General features: G+C 44.0%; 1 protein-coding gene across 8 annotated transcripts in view; it reads left to right on the top strand.

Moving 5' to 3' along the window:
* TENM2 (teneurin transmembrane protein 2) overlaps positions 1 to 13412 on the top strand; it is an 867288-nt gene that overhangs the window by 477656 nt on the left and 376220 nt on the right. The gene's annotated exons all lie outside the window — the stretch shown is intronic.

The following is a 13412-nucleotide window of genomic DNA, read 5'->3' as shown; positions in this document are numbered from 1 at the left end:
CATCAGAATTTTTATTGGATGGTCATCAGTGTCTGCAAACGCCTCTCTGCTTATGCAAATGCTTTCCCAGCTCTGAGCTGTGCTGTGTTCCCTGTCAGTCTCTGTGCTCCTGGGTAAGGACACAGAGGAGGTTCCACTGAGATTGCTGTAGTCTGAAGGATCGGTCTCAGCCATTCTCTGGCAGGCCTCCCATTCTTTGGGCAAAAGCATGCCCATCTGTGAAATGGGCTGGTGATCTGGCTGACAATGGAACACTGCCAATCTTTGGAAGCTTTTGGGTCATGGCTATGAAAGTTTGAAAGAAAAAATAAATTGTAATAGACCAGTGGTTGCCAAACTAATTAGTCAACAGAGCCAAATATCAACAGTACAACAATTGAAATCTTTTGAGAGCCAACATTTTTAAAAAATATATTTTATTGATTTTTTACAGAGAAGAAGGGAGAGGGATAGAGAGTTAGAAACATCAATGGGAGAGAAGCATTGATCAGCCGCCTCCTGAACACCTCCCACTGGGGATGTGCCCACAACCAAGGTACATGCCCTTGACTGGAATCGAACCTGGGACCTTTCAGTCTGCACACCGATGCTCTATCCACTGAGCCAAACCAGTGAGGACGAGAGCCAAGTTTTTTACTTAAACTTCTTCTAATGCCACTTCTTCAAAATTGTCTCACCCAGGCCATGGTATTTTGTGGAAGAGCCACACTAAAGGGACTAAAGAGCTGCATATGGCTCACAAGCAGAGGTTTGCCGATACTGTAATAGACAAATAGTTAGTGGTTGTCTGCAGGCTATTTCTCTGTAGGCCTGCGTTCAGAAATGTTTGAAACACACCCAAACCATTACAGCCTATTGGTTATCATTTATAAGAGCATCAGAAGACAGTGCATTTTAACTGCAGAGAGAATGCCATCGTACTAATAAACAAAACTCCATTTCTATAACCGAAGTGACCTGAAGGAATGTGAGGAATTGATAGAAGGCTGTGGTGCTCGGGTGCAAAGTCACGGCTTCATGTTTAATTTAACAAAACATTAAACATTTCATGTTTAATTTAATGAAACATTAGAGCCCTAGGATTTGTCACCTTCATGACAGAGTGTCAGAACTGTGGGATAGTCTCGGGATATATGTTCTTTCTGCAGAACTCATGGATGACACGGGATGGGATTCACATCCAATGACCTGGACTTGTCTCCGGGGGTCTTTTTTGTTGTTGTTCTGATGGGAAAACAATAACAAGTAAAACTGCACCAACAACATATTAGACTCATACTCCTCGTGTAAAATTTTAGGGGGTGCTATTAGCAGGCTTTTAGGCAAATCTACTCACATTGAGCATCAGCACAAAGGCAACTGCAGGTCTACCTTTTGTGCTTCTGAGAAGATAAGCAGAGGGACCTACAGGACAAGAAAAGCTGGAAGGTTGGAGTCATTTGTCAGGTGGTAAACTTTTAGTGAACCATGGGGATTTTTTAATGAGCTGTTTAAGAAGGTGGGGTGAGATGTGGGGTGGGGCGGGGCTGGGGAGGATGGAGGACATGTATCACTTGGATAAAGATGACCACCAGGGGAGAGAGGAGAGGCCCTGGGCCCTGCATGGCTTGCCAGGGTTGTTCTTTTCCTTCTTCTGAAAAATGTGACTGGAGGTGGAAAGTGCTGTTTTGCCATTGGCTTGTGATGGAAAATTTCCTTTTTTTGTATTTCAAAGTGCTGAAAAGTGGATCTGCCCTACCTCTCTGTCTGCATTGCAGGTCGGTGGGGCTCTATTTTTGTCTGATGATTAAAATGTTTAGCTTCTTTCAATGGAAAACACTTTACGTTTGAGCAATGAAGGCAATTGCCAATTCATAAAACATGCATGCATATGTGTACCTGTATATATTTATACACACACACACACACACACACACACACACACATGCACACACACACAATATACAGACATACACACACACACACACACACACACACACACACATTCGCCCTCCGTTTATTTGAATTATCTCATCTCCTATAACACTTCCACGGTGCTGTATAAAACACAAGGTAGAATTACACAAGTGCAGTGTTTTGTCAGGGCAGGAGTGCCAATGCCTCTCCGTGTTATCACACACGCAGCCTGAATGTGCCTTGAGGTGGCTGAGACCAGCTGCTCTGGGCAGAGATGTCATGTTAATGCAGCTCAGAGGAGCATACAGTACGAGAAAATCGTTATGACAGGGACTGACCCGAAGAGCAAGTTGTTTTTTAACCTTTTAAAAAAGTGTTTTAACCTCATCCTAAGTAGCAACAGATACTTTATTTAGTAGAATTGTTTTAGAATAATGCACTGATTTTTAGAAAAAGAGAGAGATAGAAACACTGATGTGAGAGCACAGCATCGATTGGTTGCCTCCTGAACACCTTCCACTGGGGATCAAGCCCTCCACCAGGGCATGTGCCCTTGACTGGGGAATCAAACTGACAGTCTCCTGGTGCATGGAACCATGCCCAGCCAACTGAGCCACACCAGCCAGGGCTAGTTGAACAACTTTTTAAAACTCTGCTGTAGGTTGCATTCTGCAATGGGGGGTGCAGAAGAGTGCTCTGGACTGCTAAGGAGCCCTGTTCCCATAGGGTGGGGTGGGGGACTGAGGAACCCCAGCCCGACCGTGGCAGGGAGGATGGGTGGATGGTGCCCTGCTTACTCTCCAGACCTGCTCTCTTGGCCTCCAGGTCTGAGGTCTGAGATCAGCAGGGTAGGATCTGGTTTACCTTGAACAGGTGGGGGATGGCACCTCTGGTTCCACCACCCAGTCACAGCGTCTGTCATCTGCAGGGCTCCTGGCTCAGCCTTCCATTGACTTCCCAGTGCAGTTCCCAGGGTCCCAAGGCCCAGTGGTCTAACCATTGAGCCCTGGGCCTGTTCTTTCTCTCCAAGCTCACCCACTTGTGTTACTCAGCCCTTTCCCTGGGTGTGTGCAAACAAAAACATCACAAACCAGCAAGCACAGAGACAAACTCTTCCACCCAAGACCTTCTGTGTGGAGCAGGCTGTGCTGAGAGTTTGGGGAGAGGAAATGTTTTGTATGGCAGCAATAAAGAATTTCAGATGGAGTATGTGACACCACTTTCTTAAACAGTCCCTGTCACTCAGGGGAGCAAAGTCACTGAACATCTGTCCACCGGCTTCTGTTCTTCTCTCTCTCTCTCTCTCTCTCTCTCTCTCTCTCTCTCTCTCTCTATATATATATATATATATATATATATATATATATATATATATAGGATATATCAATCTCTATCTCCCTGTCTCCCTTACCCCCCTTCCTCGCCCTCTAATTTCCCCCTCTGCTAGAAATTCAAGTGTTTCTCCCATTGTATTTATGCAGAGCAGCCTGCACTGCCCGCCCCTGACCCCAAGCCTCATCAGAACACTGCTGGACAGAAGCCAGTCTATTCGGGGCTTAGCCTTTCTCTCCTTTCCAACAGACTCCACCAGAAAAAAGGCAATGATTTAGAGATTTATTCCCTCCTCAGATGTGAATAATACTATTTCCCATCACCAAAGCTCAAATCCCCAACAGAGAAAAAGTTGTGTTTTGTGTTTAAAGGTTTTCTGACACCTAATATTATATTATGTATTTCATCATGCTTTCCAGTGTCCTTCCCACGTGAATGATTGATTGATTGATCATAGAGGCAGCATTGTGAAGGGTGAGAGCACAGATGCTGGTGTTTACTGCTTACTGCTGTGTGACTTGGTAAATTCCAGTCGCCCCTTTTCATCTGTGGGATATGTTCCAAGACCCCCAGTGGAGGCCTGAAACCAGGCATAGTACTGAACCCTACACATACTATGCTTGCTTCTTACTATGATAAAGTTAAATTTATAAATCAGGCATAGTAAGAGGTTAACAACAATAACTAATGATCAACCAGAACAATTATATCAATATCTTACAATAAGAGTTATGGGGCTCAGCCAGCTTGGCTCAGTAGTTGAGCATCAACCTATGCGCCATGGTTCGATTTTCGGTCAAGGGCACGTACCTGGTTTGTGGGCTCGATCCCCAGTGCGGGGGCTTGCAGGATGCAACTGATCCATGATTCTTTCTCATCATGGATGTTTCTCTCTCTTACTCTCCTTCCTCTCTGAAATCAATAAAGAAATACGTTTAAAAGAAAGAGTTATGAGAATGTGGTCTCTCTCTCAATATCTTGGTGGTTTGTACTCACTTTTCTTGCAATGATGTGAGATGATGAGATGAAGTGGTGTGAAGGACATCCATGTTGTGACATAGCATGAGGTTATAGAAGGGCAACTTCCAAGCTCCATCGACCTGATAACCATACAGACCCAAAGGACTAATGGGCAGGGAGCATACAGAGTGTGGAGATGATAGACAGCTGGATGATTCATGTCCCAGGCAGGATGGCGCAAGATTTCATACTCAGAACAGCCCACAATTAAAATTGCATGAATTGTTTATTTCTGGAATTTTTCCACTCAGTATTTTGGACTGTGGTTGACAATGGGTACCTGAAACTATGGAAAGCAAACCTACAGATAAGTGGGGGTTTCGATCCCTGAGTGGCACCTTCCAGGTAGGCTCCTGATTCAGTGAGATAATGCGTCCAAACACGCTGACCACAGACCCTGGTTCATGCAATTAGTTCTTTGTCTATATGCAAGTTCATAATTTCATTTTTTAAAATATATTTTTATTGATTTCACAAAGTAAGAGAGAGGGAGAGAGAGATAGAATCATCAATGATGAGAATCATTGATGAGCTGCCTTCTGCATGCCCCCTACTGGAGATCGAGCCCATAACCCAGGCATGTCCCCTGTCTAGGAATGGACCCATGACCTGCTAGTACATAGGTGGACACTCAACCTCCTAGTTCATAGGTGGACACTCAACCACTGGCTGGGCATCAATTTCATCATTTCGTTTTTATCTAGATTTCATGATTGCATTTTTCCTTCCATTTCCAAAATAATTTCAGTGTAAATTGGTATGGTACTGGGACCCTGGCACAGACCAGGTCACCCCTCACACCACTGCATGGAAATTAGCAGAGTTGCCAACCCTCCTCCACCGTTAAGACAGATGGGGGCAGCCCAGACCGCCTTCCCACAAGCTGGCTTTGGGGTTAGTATGCATGTTTCTCTTCAGGGACCTTCCTCCTGCTGCTATTTTGAGCTGATAGCTGACCACCCAGGAGTGGTTCCGAACACCTGGCTTCAGCATGATGTTTCTCCCAAGCAGAGCATTGCTAGAAACACACACACTCAGAGTCATCTCATCCGTCTTCTGCAGCGGAGAACCCAGTTGTTCACTCTTGGTTTGAGTCCTCCGAAGGCAGGGCTGCTGCGGGGACAAGGAACAATTATTATCACTACATTTTAATCAGCTGTTGCAGTACCAATATTGAATCTGAAAGTTACTAGCTACTAGTTAGATCCTGGCCTGGTGCATAACAGGCACATCAGTCACTCCACGGTGATTAACATCTATTCAGAACAGAGAGTGTATTATGGGTACTAAATTATCATAGAAATTAATGCAGTCTTTTTAATGGGCTTAAAATATGTTAATAAATACAGTATTCTAGCACCTGAAGTCTAAGGAACCAAAGTCATTAAAGATGGATATAATTATATTTATTATTGCTGAGATCTTGGTCTGTGTGTGTGTGGGGGGGGGATAGTTTAATGAGCATGAATGAAACAGTGGTTCTTTAAAATTTCTTACCTAAAGAAACTGTTCCCTTTGAGGAGTTATTTCATAGAATCGTTGAATGAGAGAACCATATAAGAAGTAAGTCAGAGACAATAATTTTTTTTATCCAAATGTTAGAACTGTACTTCCTTTTTTTAAAATATATTTTATTGATTTTTTTTTTTGCTCCCCTCCCTCCCTCTCATACATACCCTCCCTCCCCAGAGTTTTATGTCCATAGGTTGTACTTATATGCATGTACACAAGTCCTTCTGTTGATCTATTATCTCCGCCAGATCTTCCTCCCCCCCCCCACTGTAATTTGACAGTCTGCCTGTTGCTTTACTGAGACAATAATTTTTTAACAAATGAACTTTAGAGGTCCACTGGGGACATCGTAAAACTCTCCACCCTCTTCCCATTGAACATAGCCTGGAATTCACTATTCCCACTCTCCCTGCCACCTGCCAGAGCTTCAGTTTTCTCCGCCTTCCCACGCATGCTCTGCCCAAGAGTCACCCCCTCCTTCCAGTCTCTCAGGCATACCCAGCTCTCTCCTACCTCAGGGTCTTTGCACATGCTTTTACCCCTGCATAACATTTACTTTGCCACACTTCATTGCCAGGCTTTGTCTTCACCAAATCTTACTTATTAGCTAATTGAATCCCAGGCTCTTTCTCTTCCTCATTTTGCAGGCAGATGAGTGAGTCAGAGAGAGGTTATGTGCCCTTCCCGACATCCTCTGGCTCAAGGTCTTCTGTTCACCCAAGCTCTGATGCCCCTTTGGAGGGTCAGCTACTCCCAACCCTCAGAGCTTAGCTCAGATGCCATCCGGACACCTTATCTAAACTCACCCCCCACCACCACCAACATCTCTCTGTCCAGATCCAGCTTACCCTTTGTAGCTCATGCACAGTTTGAAACATCTATATGTATGAGTATTTTTAGTTGACATTTCCCTTCCCCGGTATTATCAAGTCCACAAAGGCAGCAAGTATTTTTATTTGACGTGTTATCCTGAGCCCTATTAAAGTAACTGACATTTAATAAATACCGAATAAATATTTGTTTAATGGATCTTTGAACTCGTGTTCACCCTTTGCTCTCTGTAGCAGAAGAAAATGATCTTTTTCACCTATCTTTTCAGCAGATGAAATATATATACTGTATATGTGTGTGTGTGTGTGTGTGTGTATGTGTGTATATTATATATGTGTATATATATTATATATTTTTTAAAATTTTCATAAGGTGAGGGTAACTTTCTTTTGGTGATGAAATATTTTCTTAATGGATGTGGAAATGACAGCTTAGTGGGACCATTTCTGTATTAAATCTGGGTCTTTGTGCATGGAAGGTTGGCTCTCGTTTAGAGTGTAAATCCTATGTGACAGGTAAGGAACCTGAGAACCAGGAAGAGGAGAAGCCACTTGCTGGTAGGAAGCTGGTTAGGAGGTCGGAGTTCCAGAGCAAACCTGTGCTCTCGGCTAGTGGCCACCTGTTGTTGCTGCCTATCCCCGAGACTGGCGGCATCAAGAGGAACCGACCAGAAACAGCAACTTTTCTGAGAATGTTACCGAAGACCGCTGTGCTTGGGCCCTGTAGATTGAAGCGCTCTTGTTTTCTTAAACCTCGGGGGTGTTCGAGGCGAAAATAAACTGTCTGCCTGTCCTCCTGGTGGCTTGCATTTGGAATGCCATTTCTTGTATGAGGTGGAGGAAGGAAAACACATACACACACACACACACACACACACACACACACACACGTGGTGTGGAATTAAGAATGAAGATCTCAGAGGTGCACATCAAGCCTGGAGTGAGGCGCCAGCCTTGGGGGAGACGCCGCGTCTTCCCGGCGCATAGTCTGGTTGCACGAAGCCCCGATGCCTTGATTCTTTACAGTGTAGGAGCCATGGGCCACACTGAGCATCTGATTAAAGTTGTGGGCTCTGTGCCCAGAGAAAAGAACTCTGTGCAAACATGAAACATTGTTCAGATTACTCAGGGAACATAAGGACACACCTTTGTCCATTATATGAATCTCCAGGGGCCCATGGATTCCAGTTTAAGAAACCCTGGTAGCTCATAGCCCATAATAATATTAATTATAGTAGCTAATATTTATTAAGCTCCCATTATGTGTTAGACATCATTCTAATTTTATATGTCTTACACATACACAGGGGATGCTGTGCGCGCGCACGCACACACACACACACACACACACAGGGGACCCTGAACAACATGGTTTTAACTGTGTAGATCCATTTATATGTGAATTCTTAAAATAACTATGATAAATGTATTTTCCCTTCCTTATGATTTTCTTGATAACATTTTCTTTTCTCTAGTTTACACTATTGTAAGCCTACAGTATATGATACACACTCAAAATTTGTGTCAATCCACTATGTATGATATTGGCGAGGCTTCTGGTCAACGGTAGACTAATAGTAGTGGAGTGCTTGGGGAGTTAAGTTATATGCCAGTTTTCAACTGCATAGGTCTTTGCATCCCTAACCCCCTCTCTGTTAAAGGTTCTACTGTGTGTGTGTGTGTGTGTGTGTGTGTATTTTAACTTAACACTCAAGCTTTAAAATTGTCCCCATTGTACAGATGAGGAAACTGAGGTTAAAGAAGCTAGAAAATATTGGAGCTGGGATCAGAACCCAGGCGATCTGATGCCACAGCCACAGAAAGGCAGACCGACCCAGGCTTCGTGCGTAAAGGAGGCCTTCCCCAGCTTTGTGTGACGCCATGTAAATCCCGTGGTAGAAAGTAAAGGAGGAGAGGGACACCAGGCGAGTGTCAGAGAGGACTGCAAAGGGCCAGGGATGCTGTACACCAGGTCCTTCAGGTCCTCGTGGAGCGTAGATGAGACTGGCTTCAGGTTATGTCCTCTTCCAAGAACTGCCCCTGACTGCCTCCATTCTAGGAGACAGGAGTGCCAACTAGGGCGCTGGCGCTGTCTATTCCGGTGGTTTTGTTATAGCCGTCTTTGGATTACTTTCAATTGGGGAACATCTATTGTCAAAGGGGCCGAGGGGTCCTCTTGGGATACGGGGAGCCACTGGATCGTCAGCACACTTTATACAAGGCGGTAAGTAAGTGTGAGGCAGGTCCAATTACTTCCTGCTTTCCTCGAGAAACCGAGCAGGCAAGCCATTAGAAGCTGCTAGAAAGTTCCTCTAACCAGGGTGGCTTTCTTTTTTTAAAGGACACAAAAGTTATGCTTACTTCGGCATGGGTTATGTTCATCAGCTTAGAACAAATAACAGAAATAGGTGAGTGTACTACTCTGTGTTTCTTGATCATTCACAGGGCCGTTTTATCTTGTAATTAATTCCCTCAGTACATGCTTGGCCTAGACCCTGGGCTGGGTGCGGCGATGAAGAGGTGAATCCCATGTAGCCCATGGACGCCAGGGGCTGGCCCTCCAGATGGGGTGGGACAGGGCAGGATAGGGCAGGGCAGGGCGTGGCAGGTGCAGTGCGCCTGGCAAAGTGTGAGTGGTTGGCTCAGGCTCAGAAGTTTGGGACTGGTTCAGGGATGGATGTAGAAAAGCAGCTTATAAGACGATAGTCCCTAAAACAAGGTATCAGAATCTCCCAGAGGGCTTGTTGAGACAGACTGATAGGCGCCACCCCAGCTCTGACTCAGTGTGCTCTGAGCAGGTCCCCAAATCTGCATGTCGCTCAAGTTCTTGAGCACAGGGGATGCTGGTGCTTCAGGACACACATGCTGAGAACCACTGCTTTAGTCTTTGCAGAGGCAAGACAAACATAAAAACACTTTTCCCCCTCATTCAAATCGTCCCATTTTATCCTCTCCATCCTTCTCTGTGTTGTGGGTTTCCTTGAGAAAGTACGTGGTCTGTTCTCTGAAAGGGTAACTCTGTGGTGTCCTGTGAGCCTGACCCTCACCTCTTGTAGGAAAGAAGGGCAGGGTGCTAAGAAAAGTGAATTACGGGCTGTGTAAATTCTTATGGCTGTTAGCTGGTGGGTGTAAGTTTGACCTAAAGCCAACGCTATGGTCAGCATTGTGTCTCACACAAAAATCTGGGCCTGAGGGGGGACAAGGAAATGAACAAACGAGTTATTGAAATTCAAATTCCCCCCCTCCCCCCCGCCTCCTCTCCCCAGACCATCTCAGATCCTATGGGGTCAGCATGACATTCCCCGGGGAGTGAAAGGAGGTCAGGAGAGAAGGGGGCACCCGAGAAAGCCGAGAACCGTGACAGTGCTGCCCCCTTTCCCAAAACAGAGCCAGGTTTTTACCAGAGGCCATGGAAAATGTGAACTCAGGAAACAATACCAAGTCCTTGCGTTAATGATTCTCTCTCCCTTGATTCGTTGGGTTCATGTTGCCCAGGAAATAAGAACCTTGTGGACAGAAAGACCATCATTTGTCAATCCTTTGGCAGCAATTTTCCCAGCAGCTCTTCCAGCTCTAAATGCTTTTAAGCATCTGTCAGTATCATATAATAGCCTTAATGGGAGGTGAGACAACAGCCGCAGCCACACGGTGACTCTCTGCTGCATAAGAATGAAGCGATGGCGTGCGCCTTTCTGGACCATCGAGGAAGTGATGGTGCCCATATGTGGATTTCCACAGGCAGCTGAGGCGCTATTGTTTGCACTTAGACCTTAAGTTGTCCCTAATTTTTATGTGTAGGAATGACACTAATTGAGTGAGAGAATGGACCAAGAACTGATATATCTATATATCTATGTCTATGTTTATGTCTATGTTTATGTCTATACCTATACCTATACCTATATCTATATCTATATCTATATCTATATCTATATCTATATCTATATCTATATCATCTATATCTATATCTATATCTATGTATCTATATATCTATATATTTCTCTATATATTCTATATTATATAGATATACAAATATTATATATATAACATATATATAGTGCACACACACAAGTCTCAGAGATGAGAGCAGTCAATAAACAGCTCGGTTCCTAATTCATTCGGGACCAAAAATAAATGGCTTTCTAAATGGAAACAACCAAATCCAATAACTAACTATTTGTCAGGGCAGTAATAATGGTATTTGTATCTCTTTTAATTGGCTTTAACCTTTCCCTTCATGTATGTAGTATTAAAAAATTAAAGAGGAGAGTATTTAGAGGCATAGATTTACGACACGGCGTGGATTACATGCTTTTAATGAGGTCAGGACAGTAAACCATCTGAGCAGAACCTGCTACCCAGTGATGAATGGCTCGCTTTTACAATAGAGAGACGGCAGCGAGTGTGCGGGCACACGCATGGGGTCTGGCACGTCCTCAGAGACCAAGCAGTTCTACGAAGTGCTGTTGAGCTAGCACGGGGTGTTTCCAGTTTCAAGAAATTTTCAAAATACAGAGCTGCAATGCACCGTGTGAAAAGGGGGAAAGTTGCAGAACAGAATGCTCAGTGTGTATGTAAGATATTGATTTGTGCACATCTGCTTATGTATGATTGAATGTGCAACGATGTGTGTGTGGAAGGAAGAAGGGAAGGGAGTGAGAGGGAAATGAAGGAAGGAGGGAGGGAGGAAGGGAAGAAGAAATACAGATAATACAGCTTGCACTGTCTTCTAAACTGATTGTGCAACTCCCTTCCCAATCCCAGCATATCCTTAGCTTAAAATTATAGATGGCAAGACTGTTTCCTCCACAAATATCAGAAAATGCTACAAATCTGAGCTTTCTTTTTCTGGAGAGCTTTTATCCTCACACCACCACTGGACACACAGCAAATCATTCAGAGTGGCCACGTCTTGGAAGTGGGTTTCCTGGGAGAGGGAGGCGTAGGTGCCACACCAGGGTTGATGATGAGAAACAAGGCATTATCCCTCTTTATTTTACATTTTTCTTTATTGACATTTTCACAAGCATTTATTACCTTTATAATGTCATTACTAGTGTTCCTAATGGTAATAATTATTCATTTTACACATTATTTTTAAAATAAACCCACAAATGTTGCTGAAACTTCTTTAGAACATAAAAATAGAATTAATCATGTTTACTTGCTAAATCAGGTGCAAAGTATTTATACACCAAAAGGAAAAACAATTAGGATAATTGATAGCATCAAATGACCAAGGGGTGGAAGAACAGCCAGAGGAATTATCCTTTGGTCAGGAGAGCTTTCTCAAATCTTCCAAATCAAAAGGAAAACCAACACCCACAAGGGGCTAATGTAGGTGCAGTAATAATGGTATTTGTATCTGAGTGTGGAGGGCATGCAGTCAGGTCCCATCCGTCCCACAGCACGCTCTAGCGAAAAAAGTCACGTGGTGCCTCCAAAGCGCATCTCCTCATGTTGCCATTGACCCAAATCTTATCACAGTCTTGACCTAATCAGTAGCGTGAGTTGGCCATGCAAAGCATTGCTAATGAAGAGAAGCACACTTCCCTCCAAGTAACAGAGCCTTAGTTTCATAGAAAATGTACCATCCAGTCTGTGTGGGCCAACCTCTCTCACCAGCAGAAGGAATGCTGGTACTTCCTTTTTGTCCCTTGGAGATGCTAAGATCTCTAGTTCAACCTTTCAGACCTCACAGACCACCAGTGATCCGCAGACCACCAATTGGCGACTGCTGCTAGTCAAGGGGAAGGGTAAAGAGGGCTCATTGCTTTCCCCTCCCTTCCCCATCCTTGTCATTTATCTTAGTTGTTCTGTCTCTATGACAACCACCTTCAGGTGATACCCTACTCTTGATCTAATTGCTGTTATTTCCTAGGATGCTCCCAAATAAAAGTCCCACTGCAGACGCCCTTACTTGATTGTTCATGAAAAGAGATGCTTGATATTACAAACATATTCATTCACCCACAAATATTTCTACGTGCCCATCACTGGGTTAAGTAAGGTGACCCAGTGACAAACACATCAGACAAGGACCTTGTTTTCATGGAGTTGAAATTCCAATAGGCAGAGACTGACAAAAATAGGGTGACCAATAAAATCATGAGAGAGTAACATTTTAAAAAGGTGAAATGATGGTAGAGGAGGGGGAGATAGAGACTAGCAGGTACTGTACATCCTCTATGTAGGAGGGGCTGGAAATACAAACATTCCTGAGAAGTACACTGAACTTAGATATGAATGACAGGAAGACCGTGTATAGATCTAATTTCAAAATGTATGTCCTAAATGCTCTTTTTAAATAGAAATTATGCAGCTCCCACTCGAGGTGCATCCACTTCTAAGACACGGGTCTAGGGAAGGACAGAGTGTAGGTACTTTCTCTCTTCTCTCGTCACTATTTCACAGCAGGCCCAAGCAGTCTACACTGCACCAAGTGCTTTTGGGGAATGTTCAAAATGGAGATCATTTGTGTATGCATAGCTGATATCATGTCATGTTCATAAACAGCCCTGAGATTGCTTTCTGGTCAGTGTAGTGGTCAGCCTCATTTCCACAAAAGAAAGGAAGAAAAACAAAAACAAAAAAAGGCAGTCATAAGCTGAGGTATCATGTGACACCTTGCAGTTGTGTCTGTACAATTTTATCAAAGAGGCCGTGTATTGGAGGAGAATATATGTAGACTTTGCATCAAAAAAAATAGCTGGGTTCCCTTGGCAGAAACTTGGGAATATAAGGATGCCCACTTCCTTGGGTGATAGGGAAAAGTGAAGAAGAGCATGTGTGGTCTGTAACGTGCCGAGCTCAGAGTAGCCT

Source organism: Pipistrellus kuhlii, unplaced genomic scaffold (assembly GCF_014108245.1).
Source record: "Pipistrellus kuhlii isolate mPipKuh1 unplaced genomic scaffold, mPipKuh1.p scaffold_m20_p_8, whole genome shotgun sequence".
NCBI lineage: Eukaryota > Metazoa > Chordata > Mammalia > Chiroptera > Vespertilionidae > Pipistrellus > Pipistrellus kuhlii.
This window is presented reverse-complemented; position numbering and strand designations above follow the sequence as displayed.